Source organism: Haemaphysalis longicornis, unplaced genomic scaffold (genome assembly GCF_048455015.1).
Source record: "Haemaphysalis longicornis isolate Haplotype H1 unplaced genomic scaffold, Haemaphysalis longicornis Haplotype H1 scaffold_10, whole genome shotgun sequence".
NCBI lineage: Eukaryota > Metazoa > Arthropoda > Arachnida > Ixodida > Ixodidae > Haemaphysalis > Haemaphysalis longicornis.
Window position 1 is genome coordinate 115,443,030 of NW_027526204.1, and position 10,049 is coordinate 115,453,078.

The window sequence follows — 10,049 nt, forward strand, 5'->3', positions numbered from 1 at the left end:
GGTTGAGCAAGCACTCAAGGAGAACCATACACTGCCAAGACCCCTTAGCACGTGCGCTGGTGGACAGCGTAGTTCCCATTCTTTGTATCTCCAAGCTACTCAAGTGCATGCGCAGCAGTTAAGTGTACCGACTGAACTCAAGGAAGCTGATTGCGGTGCGTCTTTTGAGTCCTCGCGAACTACGCGTTCAGTGTCCAAGACAGGCATGATGCTTTCCAGTTCATCACAACAACAACAAAAACCATTGTCAAAAAAGTACCTCAAGCTGTGAGGAATCACCGAAAGACAGTCTACATGTACCTATATCCTCAAGTACCTCGAACTTTGAAGTCAGTGTGCTAAAGACAGCAGCAGGAAAATGTTTTTAGGAAGTCGTAATTTTCTGTGTCCGTGATAAAAATGCCAAGACATTGCCGAGCGCGCGCACGTGAGCGCTGTATCGCGGCCACGGCGCGGTAGTTAAGAAAACCAACAAAATTCCTAGCGCTTGTGCGTGCGTGCCACGGCGACCACCCAGAGTCCCTGGCCCATGTTTCTCGAGCCAAGCATATACACTTAGGGAGATTGGCCGATTGGGCAAAAAAAATACTCCAGCTTTCGCCGTCATCGTGGCAACACTTGCCCGGAAAGAGAGAGACTCCGGCGTTCAACACTTGCGCGGAACAAGAAATACACGTCATGGCGTACGCCCCTCCAACGTGATGTCCAATGATTATCACTTCCAAAAAAAAAAAAATGAGAGAAGCTCACACTTATATAGCAACAATAATTTGGAGTAAAGGCGTCAGCGAAGAAGAAGAAAATCGGCTGCAATCGTGGACTTGAACCTCCGTGGTGGTCATGAAGGATGCGTGCAGCTTTGCTATCTTCAAGTCTTACGCGTTAGTGTGAGCTTCCTTCATTTTTTCTCTTTTCTTTTGCTTAAACAATGTACGTGTTTTACTGCATCTGTTTCGGCTGATTTCCTAATGTCACTTCAGTTAGCTGGGAAATAAAGTATTTGGTGGTTGGTTACTCCCAGTGCACGCCTTTGGAGTGCTTTTTACTTTGTTTTCGCATTAACAACTATTGTAACTCGCGGCGTCGCCAACGCGGCAAGCTTGGGGTTACTGCGGTCTGAAGTCCCTTGATCGGCGCTGAGCAGATTAAGGGACTTTACTGCGGACAAGCGCGTTTGAACGACGCGCCGGACGCCTCTTTCTGTGTAAGTGGCGGCGCTTAGCGGCAAGGCCATCCACTAGCGCCGATGGCGCGGCCCGTGTATTTCCGGTTCTTTTGCCAGGCACAGAAAGATACTAGGCGCTGGTAGTGCTGTTCTTAAAAGAGTGGTTCCGGACGGCCCGCGAACTGCTTGCGGTGAAACCCAGTGCATTTTGAAACGGAAGTGCCCTCGGACTGCCCGCGGAGTCACTGGGTTGCTTAATCGAAGCGACCTTTTCTTTGTTTACATCTCGCAGTCTACGTTGGCGTTGGTTTCCATGTGGTTTCCTCCGCCGAACAGTTATTTCGTGCTTTTTTTCGCGTTGCGAGGGAAGAACGCAAATACCGACAGAAAGAGAGAAGTTTTCAGGTGGGCGGCTCTCGTCAAGTCATCGGCTTCGTTCTGAAACAGCTGATTACAGCTGCGGAAAAAGGTACCCACTCAAGTGATTCATGTGGTCGAAAAAGTGCTATCACACGAAATGTAAGTGTTTGAAGTACTCCTTAGCGACAGAATTGGAGGTGCAAAGTTTGAGTGATGCCGTCAACGAAAAAAAGCTCCGTTGGCATTTGCTTCGTGTTGCGCAGTGTGCGTTATGTAACCGTCAGCTGCAGATGCCGGCGCAAGGTCATGTTTATTGACGTCTAGGCACCTGGTATGGTAATGAAGTCAGTGAAAATTCTGAATGGAACCGCAGCGGTTCCATTCAGGAGAGTGTTATGATCGCCACTGGAAACATTTAGGTATCTGCCTTGGGAATTCGCCGGCATCGAGGCTGACTGAAGTTCTTAATTGAGCCATCGTTGACTCTTTGTGAAGGGGTCTTGGAGACGACACGCAACTTTTTTTATTTGAAAGGGTGGGCATGTCTATAAGGCTTGTCTATAACGTGCGAACGGCGTGCTCCGGACTGCGCGGGAGACATCTAGTGATAACGCCTGGTTTGAGACCGGTAGAGTGTGAGCATGCGCGACCCGCATCAGCGCGATGTCTGTTTCGCTTGTCGCAGTGCCCGTAGCCTTGGCTTCCGTACCTTCTTTCGCTATAAGGAGTGCTGCCCGCGCTACCGGGCCGGGAAGTAGCGGAGATTAGCGATTGTTAGTACAGCGTTGGCTGCGTTTATAATTACGTGCAACGCTCAATTTTCGCGGCGCCCTACGCAATTTAGACTGTTTATTTTCTGTATGCGAGAAAACAAACAACAATCGCCGAAAACGTATCGCTGTTGGTGTTCTAGAGTGACTAGATATCGGTCCGTGATCGCTTGCACAGTACGTTAAGTACCCCGCACGGGGCACCTTGAGCAATCTTGGTGACGGTACTGGCGATACCGCGGACCCCGAGCCCCCAAACATAAGCTGGATCCAACCGTGGTGATGTGTTTTTAAGGTGAAGGGTAGAAACCTCTAACGGTGGCCGTCGGAGCCCAGGTCAAGCTCCGGCGGATGGGCTCCCTGTCTGTCTACCAGGCAGGGAGCTCCGGGACCTCTTTGGCTACCAGGGTAAGGTCAAAGAAGAAAGTACCCCAGTCTCCCTGCTTTTATACTATGCTCTATGGCATTTTCAAAACCCCCCCCCAAACGTGATCGGTCCCTGAAAAGGGGCCGCACCGAAGTATCTTTTCCCCAATTGCCATCTTTAACATTTCCTGAACCGGATAATTTCTCTCGATTTCTTGTGATGGAATCGCTCAATCCAACACACCCTCTAGCATCTCAGTCAGTCTTCTTGATCGCCAAGTATCTTGAAGCAATAATAGGAAAATCATATAAGTGCAAAAAACAAAGGTCTGGTGAACTCCTCATCGAAATAAATGACAAGCAGCAGTCTGCAAAGCTTCTAGCTCAGAGTAGACTGGCTGATCTCGACATCAGGGTCACACCCCATCGGAGCCTCAACAGCTCGCAGGGTGTGATATCCGAAACAGATCTCCTGAACGAAACGGATGCGGATCTCCTTGCCGGCTTGAAGGATCAGGGCGTCACTGCCGTGAGACGCATCACTATCCGCAGAGACGACAAGGAGATTCCCACCAAGCACATCATCTTGACCTTTGACCGCGCAGTACTCCCACAACACATAAATGCAAGTTTTATCCGTTGCTCCATCCGTCCGTACATCCCGAACCCGCGGCGCTGTTTTAAGTGCCAGCGGTTCGGGCACGGTACAAACTCTTGCCGTGGCCGAACGACGTGTGCGAAATGCGCGGCGCACGATCATCCGAGCGAGAACTGCGCATCCGAAACCCTCACTTGTGTAAACTGCGGGGGGCCGCATGCAGCATACTCCCGCAAGTGCGAAAAATTCCAACTAGAAAAAAAGATCATAAACATTAAGGTCACTGAGAACATCACCTTTCCAGAGGCGAGAAAGAGGTTCGCCTCTTTCCCTCTGGGGAGGTACGCCGACGCAGCTCGCCGGGGGGCGGAGCGGCGTCTGGTTTCCACAGGGACCCAGTTCGGCGAGTCTGACCTGGTCCCTCGCCCGCCCCCCCCTGGGTTGCCTCGGGCAGCCCAACCTGCCACCACGCCGCCTGCTGAGGCAGCAGCGGTTGTGGTGGCCACGTCTTCCGTCGGGACCGGTGCCGCTCCCGCCTCTGTCTCCCCGTCCTCCAGTCCGTTGGAGGGTACCGAGGTGATGGACACCACGGGCCCCGCACCGGTTCCCACCGCCACCGCACCGCCCGTGCCACTTTTGGCGTTCCCGACGCCCGCGGCGGTGGCGGCTCAAGCGAAGGGCTCCCGAAGGGGGGCCAAGTCCGGGGGGCCCGGTCCGTCTGGCACCCCTCGGACATCTGACGACGAGATGGACGTCGGGCCGTTCCTGCCTGCAACGCAGCGCAAGGAGCGGCCACCGACTTCCAAGCCTACAGAAAGGCCCAAAAAGCCCAATCCAAGAGTAACAGCCCCGAAAGACGACACATGAACACACACGAACACACACATTCCAGTCATTCTTAAATTTAAATAATGGGAACAGAAAATATTATCCAATGGAACTGCAGAGGCCTCCTTAAAAATCTTGACGATGTGTATGAGATTCTGCATGCCAGTCAGCCAAGTATTATGTGTCTCCAGGAAACCCACCTCAACTCTAAACAAACAAATTTCTTAAATAGGTACATGGTATTCAGAAAGGACAGGGTTGGCTGCACCCACTCTTCAGGAGGTGTGGCCATTATCGCCCGGAAATCATTAGCATGCCACCCTGTCCCTTTAAACACTGTCCTCGAGGCTGTAGCGATCCGTACCATAATATTTAATAGGTTGATAACGGTATGCTCTATTTACATCTCTCCTGATTTTGCACTTCTGAGCTCTGATTTCGAGGCACTGGTTGACCAGCTGCCGGAACCATACATACTAACAGGCGACCTTAATGCGCACAACTCTCTTTGGGGCTCCACCAGAACGGATGCCCGAGGTCGCCTGATAGAGAAGTTCCTTACATCCTCCGGAGCATGCCTTTTCAACAAAAAACAGCCTACATACCATAACTTAGGACACAATACATACTCGCATCTTGACTTGGCTATTGGTTCCGCCGTTCTCTTTCCATGTCTTGATTGGGGTGTGGGAACAGACCCATATGGTAGTGACCATTTCCCCACCTCATTAACGTATATAGGTATAGGCCCGAGCAGTCCATCTTCCCATAAAAGGTTTAATGAATCACAAGCAAACTGGAGCACATTCACACAAACATCTCAACTACACCACACATCCATAAAACACCTACACGTGGAGGAAGCCGCCCAACTCGTCACGGCGCACATCCTCGACGCCGCCGAAAAGTCCATTCCCCAGGCCTCCAGTGGGTCCCGCTGCCCAAGGAGGCCCTGGTGGAACGAGGACTGCAGGCGGGCGCGAGAGGCCCAGAATAAGGCGTGGGGTGTCCTTCGCCGGTACCCCACGTCGGACAACCTCATTTCTTTTAAACGGGCAAAGGCTCTTGGGAAGCGAGTGCGTCGTGAGGCGAAAAGGGAGAGTTGGCGCACCTTCCTCACTTCCATCAATTCATACACTGATACACACAAAGTCTGGACACGAATACGAAAACTAAAAGGACAACAGACACACAGCCTGCCCCTGGTTAGTACAACAGGGGACACACTGGAATACCAGGCTAACACACTTGCACAACACTTCGAACACGTGTCCAGTTCAGCACACTACACAAACACTTTCATGAAACACAAAACATCTGTAGAAAAGAAGTCCCTGCGTGATAACAACAAGTCGCACACTTCTTACAATTCTTGTTTTTCAATTCATGAGCTGAAGGTTGCTCTGAGCACATGTAAGCCTTCAGCTCCAGGTGCAGACAAAATCACATACACCATGATACAACACCTACACCCAGACACTCTTGAAACACTCTTACACCTATACAATAAAATATGGCTTTCGGGGCACATTCCTCGCTCTTGGAGGGAGGCCATAGTAGTGGCTGTCCTAAAGGAAGGGAAGGACCCTTCCTCTCCTGCCAGTTATCGCCCTATTGCTCTGACAAGCTGCCTGTGTAAGCTCCTCGAGAAGATGATAAACAGGAGACTTGTGTACTTCTTAGAGTACAATGGTCTTCTCGAGAGCTGCCAGGCGGGCTTCAGGGCGGGGCGATCTACCAACGATCAACTCGTTGCGTTAGAGTCTTATATCAAAGATGCTTTCCTCCACAAGCAGTACTGCATGACGGTCTTCTTTGATCTTGAAAAGGCGTACGATACTGCTTGGCGGTACGGCATCCTTAGCGACTTGAAGTCCTTTGGCATGTCGGGTAACATGATGAACACGCTTGCAAGTTACCTGTCTGAAAGAACATTTCGCGTGCGAGTTGGAACGGCACTTTCTAGGGTTCATGTGCAGGAAAACGGCGTGCCGCAAGGTGGAGTTTTAAGTTGCACCCTTTTTATTGTAAAAATGAATTCCCTCAGGAAGGCGTTGCCACCGTCGATTTCCTGCTCCGTTTATGTAGACGACGTACAATTATCCTTTAAGTCTTGTAACCTGTCTGTCTGCGAGCGCCAAATCCAGCTTGGTGTTAACAAGCTAGCTGGTTGGGCAGACAGCAACGGTTTTAAATTTAATCCAGGGAAGTGCACTTGTGTCTTGTTTTCCAAGAGGCGTGGCATCCGGCCGGATCCAGACATTCATCTCAATGGTGTCTCGATTCCTGTCAAGAAAGAACACAAGTTTTTAGGTATAATCTTTGACGAAAAGCTCACGTTTATCCCACATATAAAACAACTAAAACATAAATGCTTAAAAACAATGAATATCCTGAAGGTTCTGTCGCACATTTCTTTTGGTGCTGACAAACAACTTCTTTTACGTGTTTTTACCAGCTTGATAGGCTCACGACTGGACTATGGTAGCGTTGTCTATGGGTCAGCCACTAAAACATCCCTCAGAATGCTGGACCCTGTGCTTCATCTAGGGCTCCGCTTGTCGTGTGGTGCTTTTCGGACTAGTCCAGTCGAAAGTCTGTATGTAGAGTGCAACAAATGGAGCCTAGAACGTCAGCGAGCCTACACAGACCTGCTTTATGCTTTTAAAATCTCATCAATGCCTCACCATCCTTTTACGTCAGTTTTTTATGATACATCAATATCTCAACTTCTTGCAAATCGCCCATCAGTCTCTGCTCCCTTCGCTTTCAGAGTAAGAGAAGAAGCGTCACAACTTGATGTCATGTTCTCAGACACCATCAAAACCTCCGCTACTGAACTTCTAGTACCGTGGCAGCTTCGCCCGATATCATGTGATGTATCTTTTACAAGTGTCGAGAAAAACAGAGTGCCTAGAAGCGCGATCGTGCAACATTTCTTGTCCCTTCAGCACAAATACAATTGTGCTGAATTTTACACAGATGCTTCTAAAACTGCCACAACTGTTTCCTGTGCTGCACATGGTGGTGGTACCTTTAATGTCTGTAGAACTATGAATAGAAATACAAGTATCTTTACGGCAGAGGCCTATGGCATACTTCTTGTAGTTAAACATATTGTTCTAAGTCGAATTCCGAAATCTGTAATTTATACTGATTCTTTAAGTGTTGTGCGTGCATTATCCTCACAGAAGTCTAAAAACCATGTGGTCAGTGCTCTCATTAGTACTATTATGTCTGTGCATGCGTTAAACCTTGAGGTGACCGTGTGCTGGGTGCCAGGGCACTCTGGAATTCCAGGTAATGAGACCGCAGACGGAATGGCGGCCGCTGCTGCCCTTACAACAACAGTTGACATAACAACAATACCCTACACCGACCTCAAATCACACATCAGACAACACCTTCGCACAACATGGCAAGCGCACTGGAATCAACAGACTGACAACAAACTACACATTATAAAGCCACTCTTGGGAGCATACACCACTGATACTCACAACAGACACAACGAAGTTACCCTGGCTCGATTACGGATAGGCCACACGCATGCAACACACTCCCACCTGCTCACGGGATCTCCAAGACCCCTGTGTAGCAGGTGCGGGGAGGGCCTATCCGTAGTCCACATACTAATAACATGCAAGGCACTTCACACAACACGACACAAACACTTCAGAGAACTCTACAGACAACATATCCCACTACACCCATCGCTGTTTCTAGGTGACGATGCCAGTGTTTCTATGAAACGTGTGTTTGATTATTTGTCAGATGTTAAGTTTTTAAACCTTATCTCATATCACGCATAATCAAATCTGGCCCTATACACCAGCCATCACCATTACCTTTAATTGATTTTACAATGTCCGATTTACATGTTTTTATACCTACCTTTTTATGGTAATCACTTCGCTTCATTTATAACTTTTCTTCTGGCGCTCTTTGCCCTCGCTGGCCTTGCGCCATGAAACACCAACCATCATCAGTACGTTAAGTATTGTGCCGTTAGCTCGTCGCAGTGACGTGAAAAGCTGAGCACAGAAACCGGGTAGTGGTGCATGTGGTCACGGCCGCTCGATGGAACCATGACCTTGTTTCCATCGAGCGGCCTTGACGCGGTACTCGTGCAGCGTATTGGCAGAACGATGACGCAATGAACAGCTGTGCGCCAAAGCTACTGCCGACAAAAAACTCGCACAGCTCGCGCTAAGTTGGTTAATCTCAGCTTTTGTTTCCTGTCCCGGCAGCACAGGCATGCGTGGAAGCCAAGGCGACGGGCACAGCTAGGAGGGGCACGGCCATCAAGCTGATACGGGCCGCGCATGCTCACATTCTACCTATCTCAAACCAGGCGTTATCACTAGGTGCCTCCTGCGCAGTCCGGAGCACGCCACTCGAGCGTTATAGACAAGCCTTTTGCCGACTGTACTTTGCCGTAGCTTTTGTCACGAAAGCATGCTGCCAACACTTTGGCACTGGCGTTCGTAGATAACAGGTTTCAAAGCACCACTTCTGCCATGGCGAACTTAGAGCATCATTACGCATTATGTTTGAATAGGCGTGAGTGAGTCGTTTCTTTTCTTACTCTATTCCAGATAAGGAGAGTCCAGCAGAAACCAGTAGTTTAATAATCACCAATTGGACGTATTAAAGTTAGAAGTGTGTCGCTTGTGGGACAGGTGATAGAGCTTGTGCAGATATGCTGAAAATGCCCCCGCAGTGTTTCACAGATATCTAAAGGGTGCCACGCATGCAAGCTATTGACATTGCATCGCAATATACCGTATTTTTGCGCGTATAACCCGCCCCTGCATATAATCTGCACCCCCACTTTCAGCCGGCCAGGAAAGAAAAAAAAATCCTCTCGTATTGTCCGCACATTTGATACAGGGAAGGCTGCACCAAGGCTACTGCTCAAGCAACACATCACATACTATGTAGATAGAAAAAGCGTATATTCAGCAAGTAGAATACACTGACTGCAAGGCGAAAGTCACAATTCACTAATAGAATTCAGTTGTTAGAGTGCGCTCCTTCTTGTTTTTGTCGTCCTTGTCTTTGTTTTGCGCAATCGCTGCCATGGAAGACTTAGTCAGTCTTACGGTGTAGGAGCTTCATGGCTCAGTGTGCATTGCCAGGAAGCTGCACTAAAGATAAAATTCAGTTTCTAGAGTTACGTCCGACGGAACTTTAAGCCAGTGTCTAGAGTTATGTCCGACGAACCCAAAATTGAAAACTAAAGTTACGTCCGACGGAACGTTAAGCCAGTGTCTAGAGATACGTCGCAGAAATGAAAATTAGAGAAAGGTACACACGCCCGACGTGTCCCGGCCCCAGCGGTTGAAGATTCGTCGGACGTACGCCGACCCCGAAAATGTTACGGTACGTCGATATAAAGTCCCTCTTCCGCTAAAAATACTTTAGGTCGTACGCACTCGATGTCCAGAGGCTAAAGAAAGGCACGTTGGACTATGGCAGTGCAGGCCCGTCGGACACAACCGCAGGGGTATCCTGAGGTTGTGCGATGTGGTTCCCTTGTCGCTGTTTGTTTCCTTGTTGGGCGTGTGATTCCGCCTGGCTTCGTTGCGGTGAGAAACCGCCTCGCGCTCGTGAACACAAGTCCTAGGGTCAAATCCCCCTGGTTTCCTTTTCTTTTTTTTGAAACAATAACCTTTGCTATGCATTTTTCTATCAGTTTTATAAGATGAACCTTTGTAGGTGCCAGCCACCACTCGTAAGTTTTCCCCGCACGCAGCGCGAAAAAAAGAGGACCCATCTGTAGCTTATGAACTATGTCTGTGTTGCTTTAATCAAGTCTGTGCTTCCTTGACCAGCCGAAACAGTGTGTTTCACCGGCACAACTGGGAAAAATTCACTCTGTGTGCACTGTAACAAATTTAACTTTTGTTCCTCTTTCGTAACAAGTTTATGGTGAGCCTGTCCCAAGTTCCCGAAATTT

General features: G+C 49.2%; 1 long non-coding RNA gene across 5 annotated transcripts in view; it reads left to right on the top strand.

The window, feature by feature from the left end:
- Positions 1-1,339: 1,339 nt before the first annotated feature.
- Positions 1,340-10,049, top strand: part of LOC144159160 (uncharacterized) — a 32,397-nt gene continuing 23,687 nt past the window's right edge. For 4 of the 5 annotated variants that reach the window (XR_013320255.1, XR_013320257.1, XR_013320258.1 and 1 more), the window contains exon 1: positions 1,340-1,634. This is a non-coding gene — a long non-coding RNA (uncharacterized LOC144159160). Of the gene's footprint in view, positions 1,685-10,049 lie in introns of all 5 variants that reach the window. The other variant, XR_013320256.1, reaches the window with a different exon arrangement.